Here is a 20,382-nt window from a genome sequence, read left to right on the forward strand (position 1 = left end):
CTTTCAAAACTGCAAGGTCTAGCCGACTAGATGCTTAAAAGTACAAAACTCACAAGAACCAGAGCCTACGGCCACACCACACTGAATGCGCCCGATCTCGTCTGATCTCGGAAGCTAAGCAGTGTCGGGCCTCGTTAGTACCTGGATGGGAGACCGCCTGGGAATACCAGGTGCTGTAGGCTTTTTTGTGCTCCAAGTTCAGGAAGTGAGCCATTTCTCAATTGCCTTTCAAAATTGCAAGGTCTAGCTGACTAGATGCTTAAAAGTACAAAACTCACTAGGCCCAGAGCCTACGGCCACACCACACTGATTGCGCCTGATCTCGTCTGATCTCGGAAGCTAAGCAGTGTCGGGCCTCGTTAGTACCTGGATGGGAGACCGCCTGGGAATACCAGGTGCTGTAGGCTTTTTTGTGCTCCAAGTTCAGGAAGTGAGCCATTTCTCAATTGCCTTTCAAAACTGCAAGGTCTAGCTGACTAGATGCTTAAAAGTACAAAACTCACTAGGCCCAGAGCCTACGGCCACACCACACTAATTGCGCCCGATCTTGTCTGATCTCGGAAGCTAAGCAGTGTCGGGCCTAGTTAGTACCTGGATGGGAGACCACCTGGGAATACCAGGTGCTGTAGGCTTTTTTGTGCTCAAAGTTCAGGAAGTGAGCCATTTCACAATTGCCTTTCAAAACTGCAAGGTCTAGCCGACTAGATGCTTAAAAGTAAAAAACTCACTAGGCCCAGAGCCTACGGCCACACCACACTGAATGCGCCCGATCTCGGAAGCTAAGCAGGGTCAGGCCTAGTTAGTACCTGGATGGGAGACTGCCTGGGAATACCAGGTGCTGTAGGCTTTTTTGTGCTCCATGATTAGTAATTGCGCAACTTCTCAATTATTTTTCAAATTTGGTATGTTTCCAAAATAATTGTATCCCGTTTTATAGCGGAAATGTTGGACAACATCATGAGGGCTGGAGCTACCTTTTTACATAGAATTAGCATACAGGTAGTGTGTTCATGGGTAATAAATCGACTTTCACATGTAATGCAGTACAGAGAATATTGAGTCCTTCAAGAGGCATGAAAGAAAACCATTATTGTGTTGATTGTTCTCTCCACCTCCCTGCAACAGACACAGGATGGATGAATTAAAGTTATCCTACCAGACATAGGAGTCCTGAATGGGCCCACCAGTCTTATATATCTCGCCTGATCGAGCCTGATCGAGCGATGAGCGTGGTATCATGTTGCAAGTGGCTGCATGGCTTAGCTTACTAAATGCAAATGCATAAGAGTAATATTCTTAGCATTCCTAGAGCCTACGGCCACACCACACTGAATGCACCCGATCTTGACTGATCTCGGAAGTTAAGCAGTGTCAGGCCTAGTTAGTACCTGGATGGGAGACCGCCTGGGAATACCAGGTGCTGTAGGCTTTTTTGTGCTCCAAGTTCAGGAAGTGAGCCCTTTCTCAATTGCCTTTTAAAACTGCAAGGTCTAGCCGACTAGATGCTTAAAAGTACAAAACTCACTAGGCCCAGAGCCTACGGCCACACCACACTGAATGTGCCTGATCTCGTCTGATCTCAGAAGCTAAGCAGTGTCGGGCCTAGTTAGTACCTGGATGGAAGACCGCCTGGGAATACCAGGTGCTGTAGGCTTTTTTGTACTCCAAGTTCAGGAAGTGAGCCATTTCTCAATTGCCTTTCAAAACTGCAAGGTCTAGCCGACTAGATGCTTAAAAGTACAAACCTCACAAGAACCAGAGCCTACGGCCACACCACACTGAATGCGCCCGATCTCGTCTGATCTCGGAAGCTAAGCAGTGTCGGGCCTCGTTAGTACCTGGATGGGAGACCGCCTGGGAATACCAGGTGCTGTAGGCTTTTTTGTGCTCCAAGTTCAGGAAGTGAGCCATTTCTCAATTGCCTTTCAAAACTGCAAGGTCTAGCTGACTAGATGCTTAAAAGTACAAAACTCACTAGGCCCAGAGCCTACGGCCACACCACACTGATTGCGCCCGATCTCGTCTGATCTCGGAAGCTAAGCAGTGTCGGGCCTAGTTAGTACCTGGATGGGAGACCACCTGGGAATACCAGGTGCTGTAGGCTTTTTTGTGCTCCAAGTTCAGGAAGTGAGCCATTTCACAATTGCCTTTCAAAACTGCAAGGTCTAGCCGACTAGATGCTTAAAAGTACAAAACTCACTAGGCCCAGAGCCTACGGCCACACCACACTGAATGTGCCCGATCTCGGAAGCTAAGCAGGGTCAGGCCTAGTTAGTACCTGGATGGGAGACTGCCTGGGAATACCAGGTGCTGTAGGCTTTTTTGTGCTCCATGATTAGTAATTGCGCAACTTCTCAATTATTTTTCAAATTTGGTATGTTTCCAAAATAATTGTATCCCGTTTTATAGCGGAAATGTTGGACAACATCATGAGGGCTGGAGCTACCTTTTTACATAGAATTAGCATACAGGTAGTGTGTTCATGGGTAATAAATCGACTTTCACATGTAATGCAGTACAGAGAATATTGAGTCCTTCAAGAGGCATGAAAGAAAACCATTATTGTGTTGATTGTTCTCTCCACCTCCCTGCAACAGACACAGGATGGATGAATTAAAGTTATCCTACCAGACATAGGAGTCCTGAATGGGCCCACCAGTCTTATATATCTCGCCTGATCGAGCCTGATCGAGCGATGAGCGTGGTATCATGTTGCAAGTGGCTGCATGGCTTAGCTTACTAAATGCAAATGCATAAGAGTAATATTCTTAGCATTCCTAGAGCCTACGGCCACACCACACTGAATGCACCCGATCTCGTCTGATCTCGGAAGTTAAGCAGTGTCAGGCCTAGTTAGTACCTGGATGGGAGACCGCCTGGGAATACCAGGTGCTGTAGGCTTTTTTGTGCTCCAAGTTCAGGAAGTGAGCCCTTTCTCAATTGCCTTTTAAAACTGCAAGGTCTAGCCGACTAGATGCTTAAAAGTACAACACTCACTAGGCCCAGAGCCTACGGCCACACCACACTGAATGCGCCTGATCTCGTCTGATCTCAGAAGCTAAGCAGTGTCGGGCCTAGTTAGTACCTGGATGGGAGACCGCCTGGGAATACCAGGTGCTGTAGGCTTTTTTGTACTCCAAGTTCAGGAAGTGAGCCATTTCTCAATTGCCTTTCAAAACTGCAAGGTCTAGCCGAATAGATGCTTAAAAGTACAAAACTCACTAGGCCCAGAGCCTACGGCCACACCACACTGAATGCGCCCGATCTCGTCTGATCTCAGAAGCTAAGCAGTGTCGGGCCTAGTTAGTACCTGGATGGGAGACCACCTGGGAATACCAGGTGCTGTAGGCTTTTTTGTGCTCCAAGTTCAGGAAGTGAGCCATTTCACAATTGCCTTTCAAAACTGCAAGGTCTAGCCGACTAGATGCTTAAAAGTACAAACTCACTAGGCCCAGAGCCTACGGCCACACCACACTGAATGCGCCCGATCTCGGAAGCTAAGCAGGGTCGGGCCTAGTTAGTACCTGGATGGGAGACTGCCTGGGAATACCAGGTGCTGTAGGCTTTTTTTGTGCTCCATGATTAGTAATTGCGCAACTTCTCAATTATTTTTCAAATTTGGTATGTTTCCAAAATAATTGTATCCCGTTTTATAGCGGAAATGTTGGACAACATCATGAGGGCTGGAGCTACCTTTTTACATAGAATTAGCATACAGGTAGTGTGTTCATGGGTAATAAATCAACTTTCACATGTAATGCAGTACAGAGAATATTGAGTCCTTCAAGAGGCATGAAAGAAAACCATTATTGTGTTGATTGTTCTCTCCACCTCCCTGCAACAGACACAGGATGGATGAATTAAAGTTATCCTACCAGACATAGGAGTCCTGAATGGGCCCACCAGTCTTATATATCTCGCCTGATCGAGCCTGATCGAGCGATGAGCGTGGTATCATGTTGCAAGTGGCTGCATGGCTTAGCTTACTAAATGCAAATGCATAAGAGTAATATTCTTAGCATTCCTAGAGCCTACGGCCACACCACACTGAATGCACCCGATCTCGACTGATCTCGGAAGTTAAGCAGTGTCAGGCCTAGTTAGTACCTGGATGGGAGACCGCCTGGGAATACCAGGTGCTGTAGGCTTTTTTGTGCTCCAAGTTCAGGAAGTGAGCCCTTTCTCAATTGCCTTTTAAAACTGCAAGGTCTAGCCTACTAGATGCTTAAAAGTACAAAACTCACTAGGCCCAGAGCCTACGGCCACACCACACTGAATGCGCCCGATCTCGTCTGATCTCGGAAGCTAAGCAGTGTCGGGCCTCGTTAGTACCTGGATGGGAGACCGCCTGGGAATACCAGGTGCTGTAGGCTTTTTTGTGCTCCAAGTTCAGGAAGTGAGCCATTTCTCAATTGCCTTTCAAAACTGCAAGGTCTAGCTGACTAGATGCTTAAAAGTACAAAACTCACTAGGCCCAGAGCCTACGGCCACACCACACTGATTGCGCCCGATCTCGTCTGATCTCGGAAGCTAAGCAGTGTCCGGCCTAGTTAGTACCTGGATGGGAGACCACCTGGGAATACCAGGTGCTGTAGGCTTTTTTGTGCTCCAAGTTCAGGAAGTGAGCCATTTCACAATTGCCTTTCAAAACTGCAAGGTCTAGCCGACTAGATGCTTAAAAGTACAAAACTCACTAGGCCCAGAGCCTACGGCCACACCACACTGAATGTGCCCGATCTCGGAAGCTAAGCAGGGTCAGGCCTAGTTAGTACCTGGATGGGAGACTGCCTGGGAATACCAGGTGCTGTAGGCTTTTTTGTGCTCCATGATTAGTAATTGCGCAACTTCTCAATTATTTTTCAAATTTGGTATGTTTCCAAAATAATTGTATCCCGTTTTATAGCGGAAATGTTGGACAACATCATGAGGGCTATAGCTACCTTTTTACATAGAATTAGCATACAGGTAGTGTGTTCATGGGTAATAAATCGACTTTCACATGTAATGCAGTACAGAGAATATTGAGTCCTTCAAGAGGCATGAAAGAAAACCATTATTGTGTTGATTGTTCTCTCCACCTCCCTGCAACAGACACAGGATGGATGAATTAAAGTTATCCTACCAGACATAGGAGTCCTGAATGGGCCCACCAGTCTTATATATCTCGCCTGATCGAGCCTGATCGAGCGATGAGCGTGGTATCATGTTGCAAGTGGCTGCATGGCTTAGCTTACTAAATGCAAATGCATAAGAGTAATATTCTTAGCATTCCTAGAGCCTACGGCCACACCACACTGAATGCACCCGATCTCGTCTGATCTCGGAAGTTAAGCAGTGTCAGGCCTAGTTAGTACCTGGATGGGAGACCGCCTGGGAATACCAGGTGCTGTAGGCTTTTTTGTGCTCCAAGTTCAGGAAGTGAGCCCTTTCTCAATTGCCTTTTAAAACTGCAAGGTCTAGCCGACTAGATGCTTAAAAGTACAACACTCACTAGGCCCAGAGCCTACGGCCACACCACACTGAATGCGCCTGATCTCGTCTGATCTCAGAAGCTAAGCAGTGTCGGGCCTAGTTAGTACCTGGATGGGAGACCGCCTGTTTTTTGTACTCCAAGTTCAGGAAGTGAGCCATTTCTCAATTGCCTTTCAAAACTGCAAGGTCTAGCCGACTAGATGCTTAAAAGTACAAAACTCACTAGGCCCAGAGCCTACGGCCACACCACACTGAATGCGCCCGATCTCGTCTGATCTCGGAAGCTAAGCAGTGTCGGGCCTAGTTAGTACCTGGATGGGAGACCACCTGGGAATACCAGGTGCTGTAGGCTTTTTTGTGCTCCAAGTTCAGGAAGTGAGCCATTTCACAATTGCCTTTCAAAACTGCAAGGTCTAGCCGACTAGATGCTTAAAAGTACAAACTCACTAGGCCCAGAGCCTACGGCCACACCACACTGAATGCGCCCGATCTCGGAAGCTAAGCAGGGTCGGGCCTAGTTAGTACCTGGATGGGAGACTGCCTGGGAATACCAGGTGCTGTAGGCTTTTTTTGTGCTCCATGATTAGTAATTGCGCAACTTCTCAATTATTTTTCAAATTTGGTATGTTTCCAAAATAATTGTATCCCGTTTTATAGCGGAAATGTTGGACAACATCATGAGGGCTGGAGCTACCTTTTTACATAGAATTAGCATACAGGTAGTGTGTTCATGGGTAATAAATCAACTTTCACATGTAATGCAGTACAGAGAATATTGAGTCCTTCAAGAGGCATGAAAGAAAACCATTATTGTGTTGATTGTTCTCTCCACCTCCCTGCAACAGACACAGGATGGATGAATTAAAGTTATCCTACCAGACATAGGAGTCCTGAATGGGCCCACCAGTCTTATATATCTCGCCTGATCGAGCCTGATCGAGCGATGAGCGTGGTATCATGTTGCAAGTGGCTGCATGGCTTAGCTTACTAAATGCAAATGCATAAGAGTAATATTCTTAGCATTCCTAGAGCCTACGGCCACACCACACTGAATGCACCCGATCTCGACTGATCTCGGAAGTTAAGCAGTGTCAGGCCTAGTTAGTACCTGGATGGGAGACCGCCTGGGAATACCAGGTGCTGTAGGCTTTTTTGTGCTCCAAGTTCAGGAAGTGAGCCCTTTCTCAATTGCCTTTTAAAACTGCAAGGTCTAGCCTACTAGATGCTTAAAAGTACAAAACTCACTAGGCCCAGAGCCTACGGCCACACCACACTGAATGCGCCCGATCTCGTCTGATCTCGGAAGCTAAGCAGTGTCGGGCCTCGTTAGTACCTGGATGGGAGACCGCCTGGGAATACCAGGTGCTGTAGGCTTTTTTGTGCTCCAAGTTCAGGAAGTGAGCCATTTCTCAATTGCCTTTCAAAACTGCAAGGTCTAGCTGACTAGATGCTTAAAAGTACAAAACTCACTAGGCCCAGAGCCTACGGCCACACCACACTGATTGCGCCCGATCTCGTCTGATCTCGGAAGCTAAGCAGTGTCCGGCCTAGTTAGTACCTGGATGGGAGACCACCTGGGAATACCAGGTGCTGTAGGCTTTTTTGTGCTCCAAGTTCAGGAAGTGAGCCATTTCACAATTGCCTTTCAAAACTGCAAGGTCTAGCCGACTAGATGCTTAAAAGTACAAAACTCACTAGGCCCAGAGCCTACGGCCACACCACACTGAATGTGCCCGATCTCGGAAGCTAAGCAGGGTCAGGCCTAGTTAGTACCTGGATGGGAGACTGCCTGGGAATACCAGGTGCTGTAGGCTTTTTTGTGCTCCATGATTAGTAATTGCGCAACTTCTCAATTATTTTTCAAATTTGGTATGTTTCCAAAATAATTGTATCCCGTTTTATAGCGGAAATGTTGGACAACATCATGAGGGCTATAGCTACCTTTTTACATAGAATTAGCATACAGGTAGTGTGTTCATGGGTAATAAATCGACTTTCACATGTAATGCAGTACAGAGAATATTGAGTCCTTCAAGAGGCATGAAAGAAAACCATTATTGTGTTGATTGTTCTCTCCACCTCCCTGCAACAGACACAGGATGGATGAATTAAAGTTATCCTACCAGACATAGGAGTCCTGAATGGGCCCACCAGTCTTATATATCTCGCCTGATCGAGCCTGATCGAGCGATGAGCGTGGTATCATGTTGCAAGTGGCTGCATGGCTTAGCTTACTAAATGCAAATGCATAAGAGTAATATTCTTAGCATTCCTAGAGCCTACGGCCACACCACACTGAATGCACCCGATCTCGACTGATCTCAGAAGTTAAGCAGTGTCAGGCCTAGTTAGTACCTGGATGGGAGACCGCCTGGGAATACCAGGTGCTGTAGGCTTTTTTGTGCTCCAAGTTCAGGAAGTGAGCCCTTTCTCAATTGCCTTTTAAAACTGCAAGGTCTAGCCGACTAGATGCTTAAAAGTACAAAACTCACTAGGCCCAGAGCCTACGGCCACACCACACTGAATGTGCCTGATCTCGTCTGATCTCAGAAGCTAAGCAGTGTCGGGCCTAGTTAGTACCTGGATGGAAGACCGCCTGGGAATACCAGGTGCTGTAGGCTTTTTTGTACTCCAAGTTCAGGAAGTGAGCCATTTCTCAATTGCCTTTCAAAACTGCAAGGTCTAGCCGACTAGATGCTTAAAAGTACAAAACTCACAAGAACCAGAGCCTACGGCCACACCACACTGAATGCGCCCGATCTCGTCTGATCTAGGCAGCTAAGCAGTGTCGGGCCTCGTTAGTACCTGGATGGGAGACCGCCTGGGAATACCAGGTGCTGTAGGCTTTTTTGTGCTCCAAGTTCAGGAAGTGAGCCATTTCTCAATTGCCTTTCAAAATTGCAAGGTCTAGCTGACTAGATGCTTAAAAGTACAAAACTCACTAGGCCCAGAGCCTACGGCCACACCACACTGATTGCGCCCGATCTCGTCTGATCTCGGAAGCTAAGCAGTGTCGGGCCTCGTTAGTACCTGGATGGGAGACCGCCTGGGAATACCAGGTGCTGTAGGCTTTTTTGTGCTCCAAGTTCAGGAAGTGAGCCATTTCTCAATTGCCTTTCAAAACTGCAAGGTCTAGCTGACTAGATGCTTAAAAGTACAAAACTCACTAGGCCCAGAGCCTACGGCCACACCACACTGATTGCGCCCGATCTTGTCTGATCTCGGAAGCTAAGCAGTGTCGGGCCTAGTTAGTACCTGGATGGGAGACCACCTGGGAATACCAGGTGCTGTAGGCTTTTTTGTGCTCCAAGTTCAGGAAGTGAGCCATTTCACAATTGCCTTTCAAAACTGCAAGGTCTAGCCGACTAGATGCTTAAAAGTACAAAACTCACTAGGCCCAGAGCCTACGGCCACACCACACTGAATGCGCCCGATCTCGGAAGCTAAGCAGGGTCAGGCCTAGTTAGTACCTGGATGGGAGACTGCCTGGGAATACCAGGTGCTGTAGGCTTTTTTGTGCTCCATGATTAGTAATTGCGCAACTTCTCAATTATTTTTCAAATTTGGTATGTTTCCAAAATAATTGTATCCCGTTTTATAGCGGAAATGTTGGACAACATCATGAGGGCTGGAGCTACCTTTTTACATAGAATTAGCATACAGGTAGTGTGTTCATGGGTAATAAATCGACTTTCACATGTAATGCAGTACAGAGAATATTGAGTCCTTCAAGAGGCATGAAAGAAAACCATTATTGTGTTGATTGTTCTCTCCACCTCCCTGCAACAGACACAGGATGGATGAATTAAAGTTATCCTACCAGACATAGGAGTCCTGAATGGGCCCACCAGTCTTATATATCTCGCCTGATCGAGCCTGATCGAGCGATGAGCGTGGTATCATGTTGCAAGTGGCTGCATGGCTTAGCTTACTAAATGCAAATGCATAAGAGTAATATTCTTAGCATTCCTAGAGCCTACGGCCACACCACACTGAATGCACCCGATCTCGACTGATCTCGGAAGTTAAGCAGTGTCAGGCCTAGTTAGTACCTGGATGGGAGACCGCCTGGGAATACCAGGTGCTGTAGGCTTTTTTGTGCTCCAAGTTCAGGAAGTGAGCCCTTTCTCAATTGCCTTTTAAAACTGCAAGGTCTAGCCGACTAGATGCTTAAAAGTACAAAACTCACTAGGCCCAGAGCCTACGGCCACACCACACTGAATGTGCCTGATCTCGTCTGATCTCAGAAGCTAAGCAGTGTCGGGCCTAGTTAGTACCTGGATGGAAGACCGCCTGGGAATACCAGGTGCTGTAGGCTTTTTTGTACTCCAAGTTCAGGAAGTGAGCCATTTCTCAATTGCCTTTCAAAACTGCAAGGTCTAGCCGACTAGATGCTTAAAAGTACAAAACTCACAAGAACCAGAGCCTACGGCCACACCACACTGAATGCGCCCGATCTCGTCTGATCTCGGAAGCTAAGCAGTGTCGGGCCTCGTTAGTACCTGGATGGGAGACCGCCTGGGAATACCAGGTGCTGTAGGCTTTTTTGTGCTCCAAGTTCAGGAAGTGAGCCATTTCTCAATTGCCTTTCAAAACTGCAAGGTCTAGCTGACTAGATGCTTAAAAGTACAAAACTCACTAGGCCCAGAGCCTACGGCCACACCACACTGATTGCGCCCGATCTCGTCTGATCTCGGAAGCTAAGCAGTGTCGGGCCTAGTTAGTACCTGGATGGGAGACCACCTGGGAATACCAGGTGCTGTAGGCTTTTTTGTGCTCCAAGTTCAGGAAGTGAGCCATTTCACAATTGCCTTTCAAAACTGCAAGGTCTAGCCGACTAGATGCTTAAAAGTACAAAACTCACTAGGCCCAGAGCCTACGGCCACACCACACTGAATGTGCCCGATCTCGGAAGCTAAGCAGGGTCAGGCCTAGTTAGTACCTGGATGGGAGACTGCCTGGGAATACCAGGTGCTGTAGGCTTTTTTGTGCTCCATGATTAGTAATTGCGCAACTTCTCAATTATTTTTCAAATTTGGTATGTTTCCAAAATAATTGTATCCCGTTTTATAGCGGAAATGTTGGACAACATCATGAGGGCTGGAGCTACCTTTTTACATAGAATTAGCATACAGGTAGTGTGTTCATGGGTAATAAATCGACTTTCACATGTAATGCAGTACAGAGAATATTGAGTCCTTCAAGAGGCATGAAAGAAAACCATTATTGTGTTGATTGTTCTCTCCACCTCCCTGCAACAGACACAGGATGGATGAATTAAAGTTATCCTACCAGACATAGGAGTCCTGAATGGGCCCACCAGTCTTATATATCTCGCCTGATCGAGCCTGATCGAGCGATGAGCGTGGTATCATGTTGCAAGTGGCTGCATGGCTTAGCTTACTAAATGCAAATGCATAAGAGTAATATTCTTAGCATTCCTAGAGCCTACGGCCACACCACACTGAATGCACCCGATCTCGTCTGATCTCGGAAGTTAAGCAGTGTCAGGCCTAATTAGTACCTGGATGGGAGACCGCCTGGGAATACCAGGTGCTGTAGGCTTTTTTGTGCTCCAAGTTCAGGAAGTGAGCCCTTTCTCAATTGCCTTTTAAAACTGCAAGGTCTAGCCGACTAGATGCTTAAAAGTACAACACTCACTAGGCCCAGAGCCTACGGCCACACCACACTGAATGCGCCTGATCTCGTCTGATCTCAGAAGCTAAGCAGTGTCGGGCCTAGTTAGTACCTGGATGGGAGACCGCCTGGGAATACCAGGTGCTGTAGGCTTTTTTGTACTCCAAGTTCAGGAAGTGAGCCATTTCTCAATTGCCTTTCAAAACTGCAAGGTCTAGCCGACTAGATGCTTAAAAGTACAAACTCACTAGGCCCAGAGCCTACGGCCACACCACACTGAATGCGCCCGATCTCGGAAGCTAAGCAGGGTCGGGCCTAGTTAGTACCTGGATGGGAGACTGCCTGGGAATACCAGGTGCTGTAGGCTTTTTTGTGCTCCATGATTAGTAATTGCGCAACTTCTCAATTATTTTTCAAATTTGGTATGTTTCCAAAATAATTGTATCCCGTTTTATAGCGGAAATGTTGGACAACATCATGAGGGCTGGAGCTACCTTTTTACATAGAATTAGCATACAGGTAGTGTGTTCATGGGTAATAAATCGACTTTCACATGTAATGCAGTACAGAGAATATTGAGTCCTTCAAGAGGCATGAAAGAAAACCATTATTGTGTTGATTGTTCTCTCCACCTCCCTGCAACAGACACAGGATGGATGAATTAAAGTTATCCTACCAGACATAGGAGTCCTGAATGGGCCCACCAGTCTTATATATCTCGCCTGATCGAGCCTGATCGAGCGATGAGCGTGGTATCATGTTGCAAGTGGCTGCATGGCTTAGCTTACTAAATGCAAATGCATAAGAGTAATATTCTTAGCATTCCTAGAGCCTACGGCCACACCACACTGAATGCACCCGATCTCGACTGATCTCGGAAGTTAAGCAGTGTCAGGCCTAGTTAGTACCTGGATGGGAGACCGCCTGGGAATACCAGGTGCTGTAGGCTTTTTTGTGCTCCAAGTTCAGGAAGTGAGCCCTTTCTCAATTGCCTTTTAAAACTGCAAGGTCTAGCCGACTAGATGCTTAAAAGTACAAAACTCACTAGGCCCAGAGCCTACGGCCACACCACACTGAATGTGCCTGATCTCGTCTGATCTCAGAAGCTAAGCAGTGTCGGGCCTAGTTAGTACCTGGATGGAAGACCGCCTGGGAATACCAGGTGCTGTAGGCTTTTTTGTACTCCAAGTTCAGGAAGTGAGCCATTTCTCAATTGCCTTTCAAAACTGCAAGGTCTAGCCGACTAGATGCTTAAAAGTACAAAACTCACAAGAACCAGAGCCTACGGCCACACCACACTGAATGCGCCCGATCTCGTCTGATCTCGGAAGCTAAGCAGTGTCGGGCCTCGTTAGTACCTGGATGGGAGACCGCCTGGGAATACCAGGTGCTGTAGGCTTTTTTGTGCTCCAAGTTCAGGAAGTGAGCCATTTCTCAATTGCCTTTCAAAACTGCAAGGTCTAGCTGACTAGATGCTTAAAAGTACAAAACTCACTAGGGCCAGAGCCTACGGCCACACCACACTGATTGCGCCCGATCTTGTCTGATCTCGGAAGCTAAGCAGTGTCCGGCCTAGTTAGTACCTGGATGGGAGACCACCTGGGAATACCAGGTGCTGTAGGCTTTTTTGTGCTCCAAGTTCAGGAAGTGAGCCATTTCACAATTGCCTTTCAAAACTGCAAGGTCTAGCCGACTAGATGCTTAAAAGTACAAAACTCACTAGGCCCAGAGCCTACGGCCACACCACACTGAATGTGCCCGATCTCGGAAGCTAAGCAGGGTCAGGCCTAGTTAGTACCTGGATGGGAGACTGCCTGGGAATACCAGGTGCTGTAGGCTTTTTTGTGCTCCATGATTAGTAATTGCGCAACTTCTCAATTATTTTTCAAATTTGGTATGTTTCCAAAATAATTGTATCCCGTTTTATAGCGGAAATGTTGGACAACATCATGAGGGCTGGAGCTACCTTTTTACATAGAATTAGCATACAGGTAGTGTGTTCATGGGTAATAAATCGACTTTCACATGTAATGCAGTACAGAGAATATTGAGTCCTTCAAGAGGCATGAAAGAAAACCATTATTGTGTTGATTGTTCTCTCCACCTCCCTGCAACAGACACAGGATGGATGAATTAAAGTTATCCTACCAGACATAGGAGTCCTGAATGGGCCCACCAGTCTTATATATCTCGCCTGATCGAGCCTGATCGAGCGATGAGCGTGGTATCATGTTGCAAGTGGCTGCATGGCTTAGCTTACTAAATGCAAATGCATAAGAGTAATATTCTTAGCATTCCTAGAGCCTACGGCCACACCACACTGAATGCACCCGATCTCGTCTGATCTCGGAAGTTAAGCAGTGTCAGGCCTAGTTAGTACCTGGATGGGAGACCGCCTGGGAATACCAGGTGCTGTAGGCTTTTTTGTGCTCCAAGTTCAGGAAGTGAGCCCTTTCTCAATTGCCTTTTAAAACTGCAAGGTCTAGCCGACTAGATGCTTAAAAGTACAACACTCACTAGGCCCAGAGCCTACGGCCACACCACACTGAATGCGCCTGATCTCGTCTGATCTCAGAAGCTAAGCAGTGTCGGGCCTAGTTAGTACCTGGATGGGAGACCGCCTGGGAATACCAGGTGCTGTAGGCTTTTTTGTACTCCAAGTTCAGGAAGTGAGCCATTTCTCAATTGCCTTTCAAAACTGCAAGGTCTAGCCGACTAGATGCTTAAAAGTACAACACTCACTAGGCCCAGAGCCTACGGCCACACCACACTGAATGCGCCTGATCTCGTCTGATCTCGGAAGCTAAGCAGTGTCGGGCCTAGTTAGTACCTGGATGGGAGACCACCTGGGAATACCAGGTGCTGTAGGCTTTTTTGTGCTCCAAGTTCAGGAAGTGAGCCATTTCACAATTGCCTTTCAAAACTGCAAGGTCTAGCCGACTAGATGCTTAAAAGTACAAACTCACTAGGCCCAGAGCCTACGGCCACACCACACTGAATGCGCCCGATCTCGGAAGCTAAGCAGGGTCGGGCCTAGTTAGTACCTGGATGGGAGACTGCCTGGGAATACCAGGTGCTGTAGGCTTTTTTTGTGCTCCATGATTAGTAATTGCGCAACTTCTCAATTATTTTTCAAATTTGGTATGTTTCCAAAATAATTGTATCCCGTTTTATAGCGGAAATGTTGGACAACATCATGAGGGCTGGAGCTACCTTTTTACATAGAATTAGCATACAGGTAGTGTGTTCATGGGTAATAAATCAACTTTCACATGTAATGCAGTACAGAGAATATTGAGTCCTTCAAGAGGCATGAAAGAAAACCATTATTGTGTTGATTGTTCTCTCCACCTCCCTGCAACAGACACAGGATGGATGAATTAAAGTTATCCTACCAGACATAGGAGTCCTGAATGGGCCCACCAGTCTTATATATCTCGCCTGATCGAGCCTGATCGAGCGATGAGCGTGGTATCATGTTGCAAGTGGCTGCATGGCTTAGCTTACTAAATGCAAATGCATAAGAGTAATATTCTTAGCATTCCTAGAGCCTACGGCCACACCACACTGAATGCACCCGATCTCGACTGATCTCAGAAGTTAAGCAGTGTCAGGCCTAGTTAGTACCTGGATGGGAGACCGCCTGGGAATACCAGGTGCTGTAGGCTTTTTTGTGCTCCAAGTTCAGGAAGTGAGCCCTTTCTCAATTGCCTTTTAAAACTGCAAGGTCTAGCCGACTAGATGCTTAAAAGTACAAAACTCACTAGGCCCAGAGCCTACGGCCACACCACACTGAATGTGCCTGATCTCGTCTGATCTCAGAAGCTAAGCAGTGTCGGGCCTAGTTAGTACCTGGATGGAAGACCGCCTGGGAATACCAGGTGCTGTAGGCTTTTTTGTACTCCAAGTTCAGGAAGTGAGCCATTTCTCAATTGCCTTTCAAAACTGCAAGTTCTAGCCGACTAGATGCTTAAAAGTACAAAACTCACAAGAACCAGAGCCTACGGCCACACCACACTGAATGCGCCCGATCTCGTCTGATCTCGGAAGCTAAGCAGTGTCGGGCCTCGTTAGTACCTGGATGGGAGACCGCCTGGGAATACCAGGTGCTGTAGGCTTTTTTGTGCTCCAAGTTCAGGAAGTGAGCCATTTCTCAATTGCCTTTCAAAATTGCAAGGTCTAGCTGACTAGATGCTTAAAAGTACAAAACTCACTAGGCCCAGAGCCTACGGCCACACCACACTGATTGCGCCTGATCTCGTCTGATCTCGGAAGCTAAGCAGTGTCGGGCCTCGTTAGTACCTGGATGGGAGACCGCCTGGGAATACCAGGTGCTGTAGGCTTTTTTGTGCTCCAAGTTCAGGAAGTGAGCCATTTCACAATTGCCTTTCAAAACTGCAAGGTCTAGCCGACTAGATGCTTAAAAGTACAAACTCACTAGGCCCAGAGCCTACGGCCACACCACACTGAATGCGCCCGATCTCGGAAGCTAAGCAGGGTCGGGCCTAGTTAGTACCTGGATGGGAGACTGCCTGGGAATACCAGGTGCTGTAGGCTTTTTTTGTGCTCCATGATTAGTAATTGCGCAACTTCTCAATTATTTTTCAAATTTGGTATGTTTCCAAAATAATTGTATCCCGTTTTATAGCGGAAATGTTGGACAACATCATGAGGGCTGGAGCTACCTTTTTACATAGAATTAGCATACAGGTAGTGTGTTCATGGGTAATAAATCAACTTTCACATGTAATGCAGTACAGAGAATATTGAGTCCTTCAAGAGGCATGAAAGAAAACCATTATTGTGTTGATTGTTCTCTCCACCTCCCTGCAACAGACACAGGATGGATGAATTAAAGTTATCCTACCAGACATAGGAGTCCTGAATGGGCCCACCAGTCTTATATATCTCGCCTGATCGAGCCTGATCGAGCGATGAGCGTGGTATCATGTTGCAAGTGGCTGCATGGCTTAGCTTACTAAATGCAAATGCATAAGAGTAATATTCTTAGCATTCCTAGAGCCTACGGCCACACCACACTGAATGCACCCGATCTCGACTGATCTCAGAAGTTAAGCAGTGTCAGGCCTAGTTAGTACCTGGATGGGAGACCGCCTGGGAATACCAGGTGCTGTAGGCTTTTTTGTGCTCCAAGTTCAGGAAGTGAGCCCTTTCTCAATTGCCTTTTAAAACTGCAAGGTCTAGCCGACTAGATGCTTAAAAGTACAAAACTCACTAGGCCCAGAGCCTACGGCCACACCACACTGAATGTGCCTGATCTCGTCTGATCTCAGAAGCTAAGCAGTGTCGGGCCTAGTTAGTACCTGGATGGAAGACCGCCTGGGAATACCAGGTGCTGTAGGCTTTTTTGTACTCCAAGTTCAGGAAGTGAGCCATTTCTCAATTGCCTTTCAAAACTGCAAGGTCTAGCCGACTAGATGCTTAAAAGTACAAAACTCACAAGAACCAGAGCCTACGGCCACACCACACTGAATGCGCCCGATCTCGTCTGATCTCGGAAGCTAAGCAGTGTCGGGCCTCGTTAGTACCTGGATGGGAGACCGCCTGGGAATACCAGGTGCTGTAGGCTTTTTTGTGCTCCAAGTTCAGGAAGTGAGCCATTTCTCAATTGCCTTTCAAAATTGCAAGGTCTAGCTGACTAGATGCTTAAAAGTACAAAACTCACTAGGCCCAGAGCCTACGGCCACACCACACTGATTGCGCCTGATCTCGTCTGATCTCGGAAGCTAAGCAGTGTCGGGCCTCGTTAGTACCTGGATGGGAGACCGCCTGGGAATACCAGGTGCTGTAGGCTTTTTTGTGCTCCAAGTTCAGGAAGTGAGCCATTTCTCAATTGCCTTTCAAAACTGCAAGGTCTAGCTGACTAGATGCTTAAAAGTACAAAACTCACTAGGCCCAGAGCCTACGGCCACACCACACTGATTGCGCCCGATCTTGTCTGATCTCGGAAGCTAAGCAGTGTCGGGCCTAGTTAGTACCTGGATGGGAGACCACCTGGGAATACCAGGTGCTGTAGGCTTTTTTGTGCTCCAAGTTCAGGAAGTGAGCCATTTCACAATTGCCTTTCAAAACTGCAAGGTCTAGCCGACTAGATGCTTAAAAGTAAAAAACTCACTAGGCCCAGAGCCTACGGCCACACCTCACTGAATGCGCCCGATCTCGGAAGCTAAGCAGGGTCAGGCCTAGTTAGTACCTGGATGGGAGACTGCCTGGGAATACCAGGTGCTGTAGGCTTTTTTGTGCTCCATGATTAGTAATTGCGCAACTTCTCAATTATTTTTCAAATTTGGTATGTTTCCAAAATAATTGTATCCCGTTTTATAGCGGAAATGTTGGACAACATCATGAGGGCTGGAGCTACCTTTTTACATAGAATTAGCATACAGGTAGTGTGTTCATGGGTAATAAATCGACTTTCACATGTAATGCAGTACAGAGAATATTGAGTCCTTCAAGAGGCATGAAAGAAAACCATTATTGTGTTGATTGTTCTCTCCACCTCCCTGCAACAGACACAGGATGGATGAATTAAAGTTATCCTACCAGACATAGGAGTCCTGAATGGGCCCACCAGTCTTATATATCTCGCCTGATCGAGCCTGATCGAGCGATGAGCGTGGTATCATGTTGCAAGTGGCTGCATGGCTTAGCTTACTAAATGCAAATGCATAAGAGTAATATTCTTAGCATTCCTAGAGCCTACGGCCACACCACACTGAATGCACCCGATCTTGACTGATCTCGGAAGTTAAGCAGTGTCAGGCCTAGTTAGTACCTGGATGGGAGACCGCCTGGGAATACCAGGTGCTGTAGGCTTTTTTGTGCTCCAAGTTCAGGAAGTGAGCCCTTTCTCAATTGCCTTTTAAAACTGCAAGGTCTAGCCGACTAGATGCTTAAAAGTACAAAACTCACTAGGCCCAGAGCCTACGGCCACACCACACTGAATGTGCCTGATCTCGTCTGATCTCAGAAGCTAAGCAGTGTCGGGCCTAGTTAGTACCTGGATGGAAGACCGCCTGGGAATACCAGGTGCTGTAGGCTTTTTTGTACTCCAAGTTCAGGAAGTGAGCCATTTCTCAATTGCCTTTCAAAACTGCAAGGTCTAGCCGACTAGATGCTTAAAAGTACAAAACTCACAAGAACCAGAGCCTACGGCCACACCACACTGAATGCGCCCGATCTCGTCTGATCTCGGAAGCTAAGCAGTGTCGGGCCTCGTTAGTACCTGGATGGGAGACCGCCTGGGAATACCAGGTGCTGTAGGCTTTTTTGTGCTCCAAGTTCAGGAAGTGAGCCATTTCTCAATTGCCTTTCAAAACTGCAAGGTCTAGCTGACTAGATGCTTAAAAGTACAAAACTCACTAGGCCCAGAGCCTACGGCCACACCACACTGATTGCGCCCGATCTCGTCTGATCTCGGAAGCTAAGCAGTGTCGGGCCTAGTTAGTACCTGGATGGGAGACCACCTGGGAATACCAGGTGCTGTAGGCTTTTTTGTGCTCCAAGTTCAGGAAGTGAGCCATTTCACAATTGCCTTTCAAAACTGCAAGGTCTAGCCGACTAGATGCTTAAAAGTACAAAACTCACTAGGCCCAGAGCCTACGGCCACACCACACTGAATGTGCCCGATCTCGGAAGCTAAGCAGGGTCAGGCCTAGTTAGTACCTGGATGGGAGACTGCCTGGGAATACCAGGTGCTGTAGGCTTTTTTGTGCTCCATGATTAGTAATTGCGCAACTTCTCAATTATTTTTCAAATTTGGTATGTTTCCAAAATAATTGTATCCCGTTTTATAGCGGAAATGTTGGACAACATCATGAGGGCTGGAGCTACCTTTTTACATAGAATTAGCATACAGGTAGTGTGTTCATGGGTAATAAATCGACTTTCACATGTAATGCAGTACAGAGAATATTGAGTCCTTCAAGAGGCATGAAAGAAAACCATTATTGTGTTGATTGTTCTCTCCACCTCCCTGCAACAGACACAGGATGGATGAATTAAAGTTATCCTACCAGACATAGGAGTCCTGAATGGGCCCACCAGTCTTATATATCTCGCCTGATCGAGCCTGATCGAGCGATGAGCGTGGTATCATGTTGCAAGTGGCTGCATGGCTTAGCTTACTAAATGCAAATGCATAAGAGTAATATTCTTAGCATTCCTAGAGCCTACGGCCACACCACACTGAATGCACCCGATCTCGTCTGATCTCGGAAGTTAAGCAGTGTCAGGCCTAGTTAGTACCTGGATGGGAGACCGCCTGGGAATACCAGGTGCTGTAGGCTTTTTTGTGCTCCAAGTTCAGGAAGTGAGCCCTTTCTCAATTGCCTTTTAAAACTGCAAGGTCTAGCCGACTAGATGCTTAAAAGTACAACACTCACTAGGCCCAGAGCCTACGGCCACACCACACTGAATGCGCCTGATCTCGTCTGATCTCAGAAGCTAAGCAGTGTCGGGCCTAGTTAGTACCTGGATGGGAGACCGCCTGGGAATACCAGGTGCTGTAGGCTTTTTTGTACTCCAAGTTCAGGAAGTGAGCCATTTCTCAATTGCCTTTCAAAACTGCAAGGTCTAGCCGAATAGATGCTTAAAAGTACAAAACTCACTAGGCCCAGAGCCTACGGCCACACCACACTGAATGCGCCCGATCTCGTCTGATCTCAGAAGCTAAGCAGTGTCGGGCCTAGTTAGTACCTGGATGGGAGACCACCTGGGAATACCAGGTGCTGTAGGCTTTTTTGTGCTCCAAGTTCAGGAAGTGAGCCCTTTCTCAATTGCCTTTTAAAACTGCAAGGTCTAGCCGACTAGATGCTTAAAAGTACAAAACTCACTAGGCCCAGAGCCTACGGCCACACCACACTGAATGTGCCTGATCTCGTCTGATCTCAGAAGCTAAGCAGTGTCGGGCCTAGTTAGTACCTGGATGGAAGACCGCCTGGGAATACCAGGTGCTGTAGGCTTTTTTGTACTCCAAGTTCAGGAAGTGAGCCATTTCTCAATTGCCTTTCAAAACTGCAAGGTCTAGCCGACTAGATGCTTAAAAGTACAAAACTCACAAGAACCAGAGCCTACGGCCACACCACACTGAATGCGCCCGATCTCGTCTGATCTCGGAAGCTAAGCAGTGTCGGGCCTCGTTAGTACCTGGATGGGAGACCGCCTGGGAATACCAGGTGCTGTAGGCTTTTTTGTGCTCCAAGTTCAGGAAGTGAGCCATTTCTCAATTGCCTTTCAAAATTGCAAGGTCTA

At 47.2% G+C, this 20,382-nt stretch overlaps 54 non-coding genes and 14 pseudogenes across 54 annotated transcripts; all 68 read left to right on the top strand.

Moving 5' to 3' along the window:
* Positions 1–63: 63 nt before the first annotated feature.
* On the top strand, positions 64–182 carry LOC138550039 (5S ribosomal RNA). The gene has a single exon (XR_011293804.1). It is a non-coding gene; the product is annotated as a 5S ribosomal RNA (ribosomal RNA).
* Positions 183–288: 106 nt separating this feature from the next.
* Positions 289–407, top strand: LOC138541036 (5S ribosomal RNA). Its single transcript, XR_011289054.1, has one exon. It is a non-coding gene; the product is annotated as a 5S ribosomal RNA (ribosomal RNA).
* A 106-nt stretch (positions 408–513) lies between these two features.
* On the top strand, positions 514–632 carry LOC138541829 (5S ribosomal RNA). The gene has a single exon (XR_011289825.1). It is a non-coding gene; the product is annotated as a 5S ribosomal RNA (ribosomal RNA).
* Positions 633–738: 106 nt separating this feature from the next.
* Positions 739–847, top strand: LOC138545012 (5S ribosomal RNA; annotated as a pseudogene).
* Positions 848–1,310: 463 nt separating this feature from the next.
* Positions 1,311–1,429, top strand: LOC138542069 (5S ribosomal RNA). The gene has a single exon (XR_011290058.1). It is a non-coding gene; the product is annotated as a 5S ribosomal RNA (ribosomal RNA).
* Positions 1,430–1,535: 106 nt separating this feature from the next.
* On the top strand, positions 1,536–1,654 carry LOC138539715 (5S ribosomal RNA). The gene has a single exon (XR_011287779.1). It is a non-coding gene; the product is annotated as a 5S ribosomal RNA (ribosomal RNA).
* A 106-nt stretch (positions 1,655–1,760) lies between these two features.
* Positions 1,761–1,879, top strand: LOC138550040 (5S ribosomal RNA). The gene has a single exon (XR_011293805.1). It is a non-coding gene; the product is annotated as a 5S ribosomal RNA (ribosomal RNA).
* A 106-nt stretch (positions 1,880–1,985) lies between these two features.
* Positions 1,986–2,104, top strand: LOC138547733 (5S ribosomal RNA). The gene has a single exon (XR_011291563.1). It is a non-coding gene; the product is annotated as a 5S ribosomal RNA (ribosomal RNA).
* A 106-nt stretch (positions 2,105–2,210) lies between these two features.
* On the top strand, positions 2,211–2,319 carry LOC138546197 (5S ribosomal RNA; annotated as a pseudogene).
* Positions 2,320–2,782: 463 nt separating this feature from the next.
* Positions 2,783–2,901, top strand: LOC138548910 (5S ribosomal RNA). The gene has a single exon (XR_011292702.1). It is a non-coding gene; the product is annotated as a 5S ribosomal RNA (ribosomal RNA).
* A 106-nt stretch (positions 2,902–3,007) lies between these two features.
* On the top strand, positions 3,008–3,126 carry LOC138540562 (5S ribosomal RNA). Its single transcript, XR_011288605.1, has one exon. It is a non-coding gene; the product is annotated as a 5S ribosomal RNA (ribosomal RNA).
* A 106-nt stretch (positions 3,127–3,232) lies between these two features.
* Positions 3,233–3,351, top strand: LOC138537173 (5S ribosomal RNA). The gene has a single exon (XR_011285317.1). It is a non-coding gene; the product is annotated as a 5S ribosomal RNA (ribosomal RNA).
* A 105-nt stretch (positions 3,352–3,456) lies between these two features.
* On the top strand, positions 3,457–3,565 carry LOC138543419 (5S ribosomal RNA; annotated as a pseudogene).
* Positions 3,566–4,029: 464 nt separating this feature from the next.
* LOC138538477 (5S ribosomal RNA) lies at positions 4,030–4,148 on the top strand. The gene has a single exon (XR_011286575.1). It is a non-coding gene; the product is annotated as a 5S ribosomal RNA (ribosomal RNA).
* A 106-nt stretch (positions 4,149–4,254) lies between these two features.
* LOC138550041 (5S ribosomal RNA) lies at positions 4,255–4,373 on the top strand. Its single transcript, XR_011293806.1, has one exon. It is a non-coding gene; the product is annotated as a 5S ribosomal RNA (ribosomal RNA).
* Positions 4,374–4,479: 106 nt separating this feature from the next.
* LOC138541259 (5S ribosomal RNA) lies at positions 4,480–4,598 on the top strand. Its single transcript, XR_011289269.1, has one exon. It is a non-coding gene; the product is annotated as a 5S ribosomal RNA (ribosomal RNA).
* A 106-nt stretch (positions 4,599–4,704) lies between these two features.
* Positions 4,705–4,813, top strand: LOC138546198 (5S ribosomal RNA; annotated as a pseudogene).
* Positions 4,814–5,276: 463 nt separating this feature from the next.
* On the top strand, positions 5,277–5,395 carry LOC138548911 (5S ribosomal RNA). The gene has a single exon (XR_011292703.1). It is a non-coding gene; the product is annotated as a 5S ribosomal RNA (ribosomal RNA).
* A 310-nt stretch (positions 5,396–5,705) lies between these two features.
* Positions 5,706–5,824, top strand: LOC138548311 (5S ribosomal RNA). The gene has a single exon (XR_011292118.1). It is a non-coding gene; the product is annotated as a 5S ribosomal RNA (ribosomal RNA).
* A 105-nt stretch (positions 5,825–5,929) lies between these two features.
* LOC138543421 (5S ribosomal RNA) lies at positions 5,930–6,038 on the top strand (annotated as a pseudogene).
* A 464-nt stretch (positions 6,039–6,502) lies between these two features.
* On the top strand, positions 6,503–6,621 carry LOC138538478 (5S ribosomal RNA). Its single transcript, XR_011286576.1, has one exon. It is a non-coding gene; the product is annotated as a 5S ribosomal RNA (ribosomal RNA).
* A 106-nt stretch (positions 6,622–6,727) lies between these two features.
* LOC138550042 (5S ribosomal RNA) lies at positions 6,728–6,846 on the top strand. The gene has a single exon (XR_011293807.1). It is a non-coding gene; the product is annotated as a 5S ribosomal RNA (ribosomal RNA).
* Positions 6,847–6,952: 106 nt separating this feature from the next.
* LOC138541260 (5S ribosomal RNA) lies at positions 6,953–7,071 on the top strand. Its single transcript, XR_011289270.1, has one exon. It is a non-coding gene; the product is annotated as a 5S ribosomal RNA (ribosomal RNA).
* Positions 7,072–7,177: 106 nt separating this feature from the next.
* Positions 7,178–7,286, top strand: LOC138546199 (5S ribosomal RNA; annotated as a pseudogene).
* A 463-nt stretch (positions 7,287–7,749) lies between these two features.
* On the top strand, positions 7,750–7,868 carry LOC138542185 (5S ribosomal RNA). The gene has a single exon (XR_011290172.1). It is a non-coding gene; the product is annotated as a 5S ribosomal RNA (ribosomal RNA).
* Positions 7,869–7,974: 106 nt separating this feature from the next.
* Positions 7,975–8,093, top strand: LOC138539716 (5S ribosomal RNA). The gene has a single exon (XR_011287780.1). It is a non-coding gene; the product is annotated as a 5S ribosomal RNA (ribosomal RNA).
* A 106-nt stretch (positions 8,094–8,199) lies between these two features.
* Positions 8,200–8,318, top strand: LOC138542329 (5S ribosomal RNA). The gene has a single exon (XR_011290315.1). It is a non-coding gene; the product is annotated as a 5S ribosomal RNA (ribosomal RNA).
* A 106-nt stretch (positions 8,319–8,424) lies between these two features.
* Positions 8,425–8,543, top strand: LOC138536984 (5S ribosomal RNA). Its single transcript, XR_011285137.1, has one exon. It is a non-coding gene; the product is annotated as a 5S ribosomal RNA (ribosomal RNA).
* A 106-nt stretch (positions 8,544–8,649) lies between these two features.
* Positions 8,650–8,768, top strand: LOC138537741 (5S ribosomal RNA). Its single transcript, XR_011285867.1, has one exon. It is a non-coding gene; the product is annotated as a 5S ribosomal RNA (ribosomal RNA).
* Positions 8,769–8,874: 106 nt separating this feature from the next.
* On the top strand, positions 8,875–8,983 carry LOC138545014 (5S ribosomal RNA; annotated as a pseudogene).
* Positions 8,984–9,446: 463 nt separating this feature from the next.
* Positions 9,447–9,565, top strand: LOC138538479 (5S ribosomal RNA). Its single transcript, XR_011286577.1, has one exon. It is a non-coding gene; the product is annotated as a 5S ribosomal RNA (ribosomal RNA).
* Positions 9,566–9,671: 106 nt separating this feature from the next.
* LOC138539717 (5S ribosomal RNA) lies at positions 9,672–9,790 on the top strand. Its single transcript, XR_011287782.1, has one exon. It is a non-coding gene; the product is annotated as a 5S ribosomal RNA (ribosomal RNA).
* Positions 9,791–9,896: 106 nt separating this feature from the next.
* LOC138550043 (5S ribosomal RNA) lies at positions 9,897–10,015 on the top strand. The gene has a single exon (XR_011293808.1). It is a non-coding gene; the product is annotated as a 5S ribosomal RNA (ribosomal RNA).
* Positions 10,016–10,121: 106 nt separating this feature from the next.
* Positions 10,122–10,240, top strand: LOC138547734 (5S ribosomal RNA). The gene has a single exon (XR_011291564.1). It is a non-coding gene; the product is annotated as a 5S ribosomal RNA (ribosomal RNA).
* A 106-nt stretch (positions 10,241–10,346) lies between these two features.
* LOC138546200 (5S ribosomal RNA) lies at positions 10,347–10,455 on the top strand (annotated as a pseudogene).
* Positions 10,456–10,918: 463 nt separating this feature from the next.
* Positions 10,919–11,037, top strand: LOC138549658 (5S ribosomal RNA). Its single transcript, XR_011293434.1, has one exon. It is a non-coding gene; the product is annotated as a 5S ribosomal RNA (ribosomal RNA).
* Positions 11,038–11,143: 106 nt separating this feature from the next.
* LOC138540574 (5S ribosomal RNA) lies at positions 11,144–11,262 on the top strand. Its single transcript, XR_011288617.1, has one exon. It is a non-coding gene; the product is annotated as a 5S ribosomal RNA (ribosomal RNA).
* A 105-nt stretch (positions 11,263–11,367) lies between these two features.
* Positions 11,368–11,476, top strand: LOC138543422 (5S ribosomal RNA; annotated as a pseudogene).
* A 463-nt stretch (positions 11,477–11,939) lies between these two features.
* On the top strand, positions 11,940–12,058 carry LOC138538481 (5S ribosomal RNA). Its single transcript, XR_011286579.1, has one exon. It is a non-coding gene; the product is annotated as a 5S ribosomal RNA (ribosomal RNA).
* Positions 12,059–12,164: 106 nt separating this feature from the next.
* Positions 12,165–12,283, top strand: LOC138539718 (5S ribosomal RNA). Its single transcript, XR_011287783.1, has one exon. It is a non-coding gene; the product is annotated as a 5S ribosomal RNA (ribosomal RNA).
* Positions 12,284–12,389: 106 nt separating this feature from the next.
* LOC138550044 (5S ribosomal RNA) lies at positions 12,390–12,508 on the top strand. Its single transcript, XR_011293809.1, has one exon. It is a non-coding gene; the product is annotated as a 5S ribosomal RNA (ribosomal RNA).
* Positions 12,509–12,614: 106 nt separating this feature from the next.
* Positions 12,615–12,733, top strand: LOC138542448 (5S ribosomal RNA). Its single transcript, XR_011290429.1, has one exon. It is a non-coding gene; the product is annotated as a 5S ribosomal RNA (ribosomal RNA).
* Positions 12,734–12,839: 106 nt separating this feature from the next.
* LOC138546201 (5S ribosomal RNA) lies at positions 12,840–12,948 on the top strand (annotated as a pseudogene).
* Positions 12,949–13,411: 463 nt separating this feature from the next.
* On the top strand, positions 13,412–13,530 carry LOC138548912 (5S ribosomal RNA). The gene has a single exon (XR_011292704.1). It is a non-coding gene; the product is annotated as a 5S ribosomal RNA (ribosomal RNA).
* A 106-nt stretch (positions 13,531–13,636) lies between these two features.
* LOC138540586 (5S ribosomal RNA) lies at positions 13,637–13,755 on the top strand. The gene has a single exon (XR_011288629.1). It is a non-coding gene; the product is annotated as a 5S ribosomal RNA (ribosomal RNA).
* A 106-nt stretch (positions 13,756–13,861) lies between these two features.
* On the top strand, positions 13,862–13,980 carry LOC138549478 (5S ribosomal RNA). Its single transcript, XR_011293261.1, has one exon. It is a non-coding gene; the product is annotated as a 5S ribosomal RNA (ribosomal RNA).
* A 105-nt stretch (positions 13,981–14,085) lies between these two features.
* Positions 14,086–14,194, top strand: LOC138543423 (5S ribosomal RNA; annotated as a pseudogene).
* A 464-nt stretch (positions 14,195–14,658) lies between these two features.
* LOC138542186 (5S ribosomal RNA) lies at positions 14,659–14,777 on the top strand. The gene has a single exon (XR_011290173.1). It is a non-coding gene; the product is annotated as a 5S ribosomal RNA (ribosomal RNA).
* A 106-nt stretch (positions 14,778–14,883) lies between these two features.
* Positions 14,884–15,002, top strand: LOC138539720 (5S ribosomal RNA). Its single transcript, XR_011287785.1, has one exon. It is a non-coding gene; the product is annotated as a 5S ribosomal RNA (ribosomal RNA).
* Positions 15,003–15,108: 106 nt separating this feature from the next.
* On the top strand, positions 15,109–15,227 carry LOC138550047 (5S ribosomal RNA). Its single transcript, XR_011293811.1, has one exon. It is a non-coding gene; the product is annotated as a 5S ribosomal RNA (ribosomal RNA).
* Positions 15,228–15,333: 106 nt separating this feature from the next.
* LOC138541037 (5S ribosomal RNA) lies at positions 15,334–15,452 on the top strand. The gene has a single exon (XR_011289056.1). It is a non-coding gene; the product is annotated as a 5S ribosomal RNA (ribosomal RNA).
* Positions 15,453–15,557: 105 nt separating this feature from the next.
* Positions 15,558–15,666, top strand: LOC138543424 (5S ribosomal RNA; annotated as a pseudogene).
* Positions 15,667–16,130: 464 nt separating this feature from the next.
* On the top strand, positions 16,131–16,249 carry LOC138542187 (5S ribosomal RNA). The gene has a single exon (XR_011290174.1). It is a non-coding gene; the product is annotated as a 5S ribosomal RNA (ribosomal RNA).
* Positions 16,250–16,355: 106 nt separating this feature from the next.
* On the top strand, positions 16,356–16,474 carry LOC138539721 (5S ribosomal RNA). The gene has a single exon (XR_011287786.1). It is a non-coding gene; the product is annotated as a 5S ribosomal RNA (ribosomal RNA).
* A 106-nt stretch (positions 16,475–16,580) lies between these two features.
* On the top strand, positions 16,581–16,699 carry LOC138550048 (5S ribosomal RNA). Its single transcript, XR_011293812.1, has one exon. It is a non-coding gene; the product is annotated as a 5S ribosomal RNA (ribosomal RNA).
* Positions 16,700–16,805: 106 nt separating this feature from the next.
* On the top strand, positions 16,806–16,924 carry LOC138541038 (5S ribosomal RNA). The gene has a single exon (XR_011289057.1). It is a non-coding gene; the product is annotated as a 5S ribosomal RNA (ribosomal RNA).
* A 106-nt stretch (positions 16,925–17,030) lies between these two features.
* On the top strand, positions 17,031–17,149 carry LOC138537742 (5S ribosomal RNA). The gene has a single exon (XR_011285868.1). It is a non-coding gene; the product is annotated as a 5S ribosomal RNA (ribosomal RNA).
* Positions 17,150–17,255: 106 nt separating this feature from the next.
* Positions 17,256–17,364, top strand: LOC138545615 (5S ribosomal RNA; annotated as a pseudogene).
* Positions 17,365–17,827: 463 nt separating this feature from the next.
* On the top strand, positions 17,828–17,946 carry LOC138542070 (5S ribosomal RNA). Its single transcript, XR_011290059.1, has one exon. It is a non-coding gene; the product is annotated as a 5S ribosomal RNA (ribosomal RNA).
* A 106-nt stretch (positions 17,947–18,052) lies between these two features.
* Positions 18,053–18,171, top strand: LOC138539722 (5S ribosomal RNA). The gene has a single exon (XR_011287787.1). It is a non-coding gene; the product is annotated as a 5S ribosomal RNA (ribosomal RNA).
* A 106-nt stretch (positions 18,172–18,277) lies between these two features.
* Positions 18,278–18,396, top strand: LOC138550049 (5S ribosomal RNA). Its single transcript, XR_011293813.1, has one exon. It is a non-coding gene; the product is annotated as a 5S ribosomal RNA (ribosomal RNA).
* A 106-nt stretch (positions 18,397–18,502) lies between these two features.
* On the top strand, positions 18,503–18,621 carry LOC138547735 (5S ribosomal RNA). Its single transcript, XR_011291565.1, has one exon. It is a non-coding gene; the product is annotated as a 5S ribosomal RNA (ribosomal RNA).
* Positions 18,622–18,727: 106 nt separating this feature from the next.
* On the top strand, positions 18,728–18,836 carry LOC138546203 (5S ribosomal RNA; annotated as a pseudogene).
* Positions 18,837–19,299: 463 nt separating this feature from the next.
* On the top strand, positions 19,300–19,418 carry LOC138548913 (5S ribosomal RNA). The gene has a single exon (XR_011292705.1). It is a non-coding gene; the product is annotated as a 5S ribosomal RNA (ribosomal RNA).
* Positions 19,419–19,524: 106 nt separating this feature from the next.
* Positions 19,525–19,643, top strand: LOC138540599 (5S ribosomal RNA). Its single transcript, XR_011288641.1, has one exon. It is a non-coding gene; the product is annotated as a 5S ribosomal RNA (ribosomal RNA).
* A 106-nt stretch (positions 19,644–19,749) lies between these two features.
* Positions 19,750–19,868, top strand: LOC138537175 (5S ribosomal RNA). Its single transcript, XR_011285319.1, has one exon. It is a non-coding gene; the product is annotated as a 5S ribosomal RNA (ribosomal RNA).
* A 106-nt stretch (positions 19,869–19,974) lies between these two features.
* Positions 19,975–20,093, top strand: LOC138539723 (5S ribosomal RNA). The gene has a single exon (XR_011287788.1). It is a non-coding gene; the product is annotated as a 5S ribosomal RNA (ribosomal RNA).
* A 106-nt stretch (positions 20,094–20,199) lies between these two features.
* LOC138550050 (5S ribosomal RNA) lies at positions 20,200–20,318 on the top strand. The gene has a single exon (XR_011293814.1). It is a non-coding gene; the product is annotated as a 5S ribosomal RNA (ribosomal RNA).
* Positions 20,319–20,382: the final 64 nt, after the last annotated feature.

The sequence above is a fragment of the Ambystoma mexicanum genome, unplaced genomic scaffold, assembly GCF_040938575.1.
Source record: "Ambystoma mexicanum isolate Mex_15411 unplaced genomic scaffold, UKY_AmexF1_1 Mex_scaf10, whole genome shotgun sequence".
Classification (NCBI taxonomy): Eukaryota; Metazoa; Chordata; class Amphibia; order Caudata; family Ambystomatidae; genus Ambystoma; species Ambystoma mexicanum.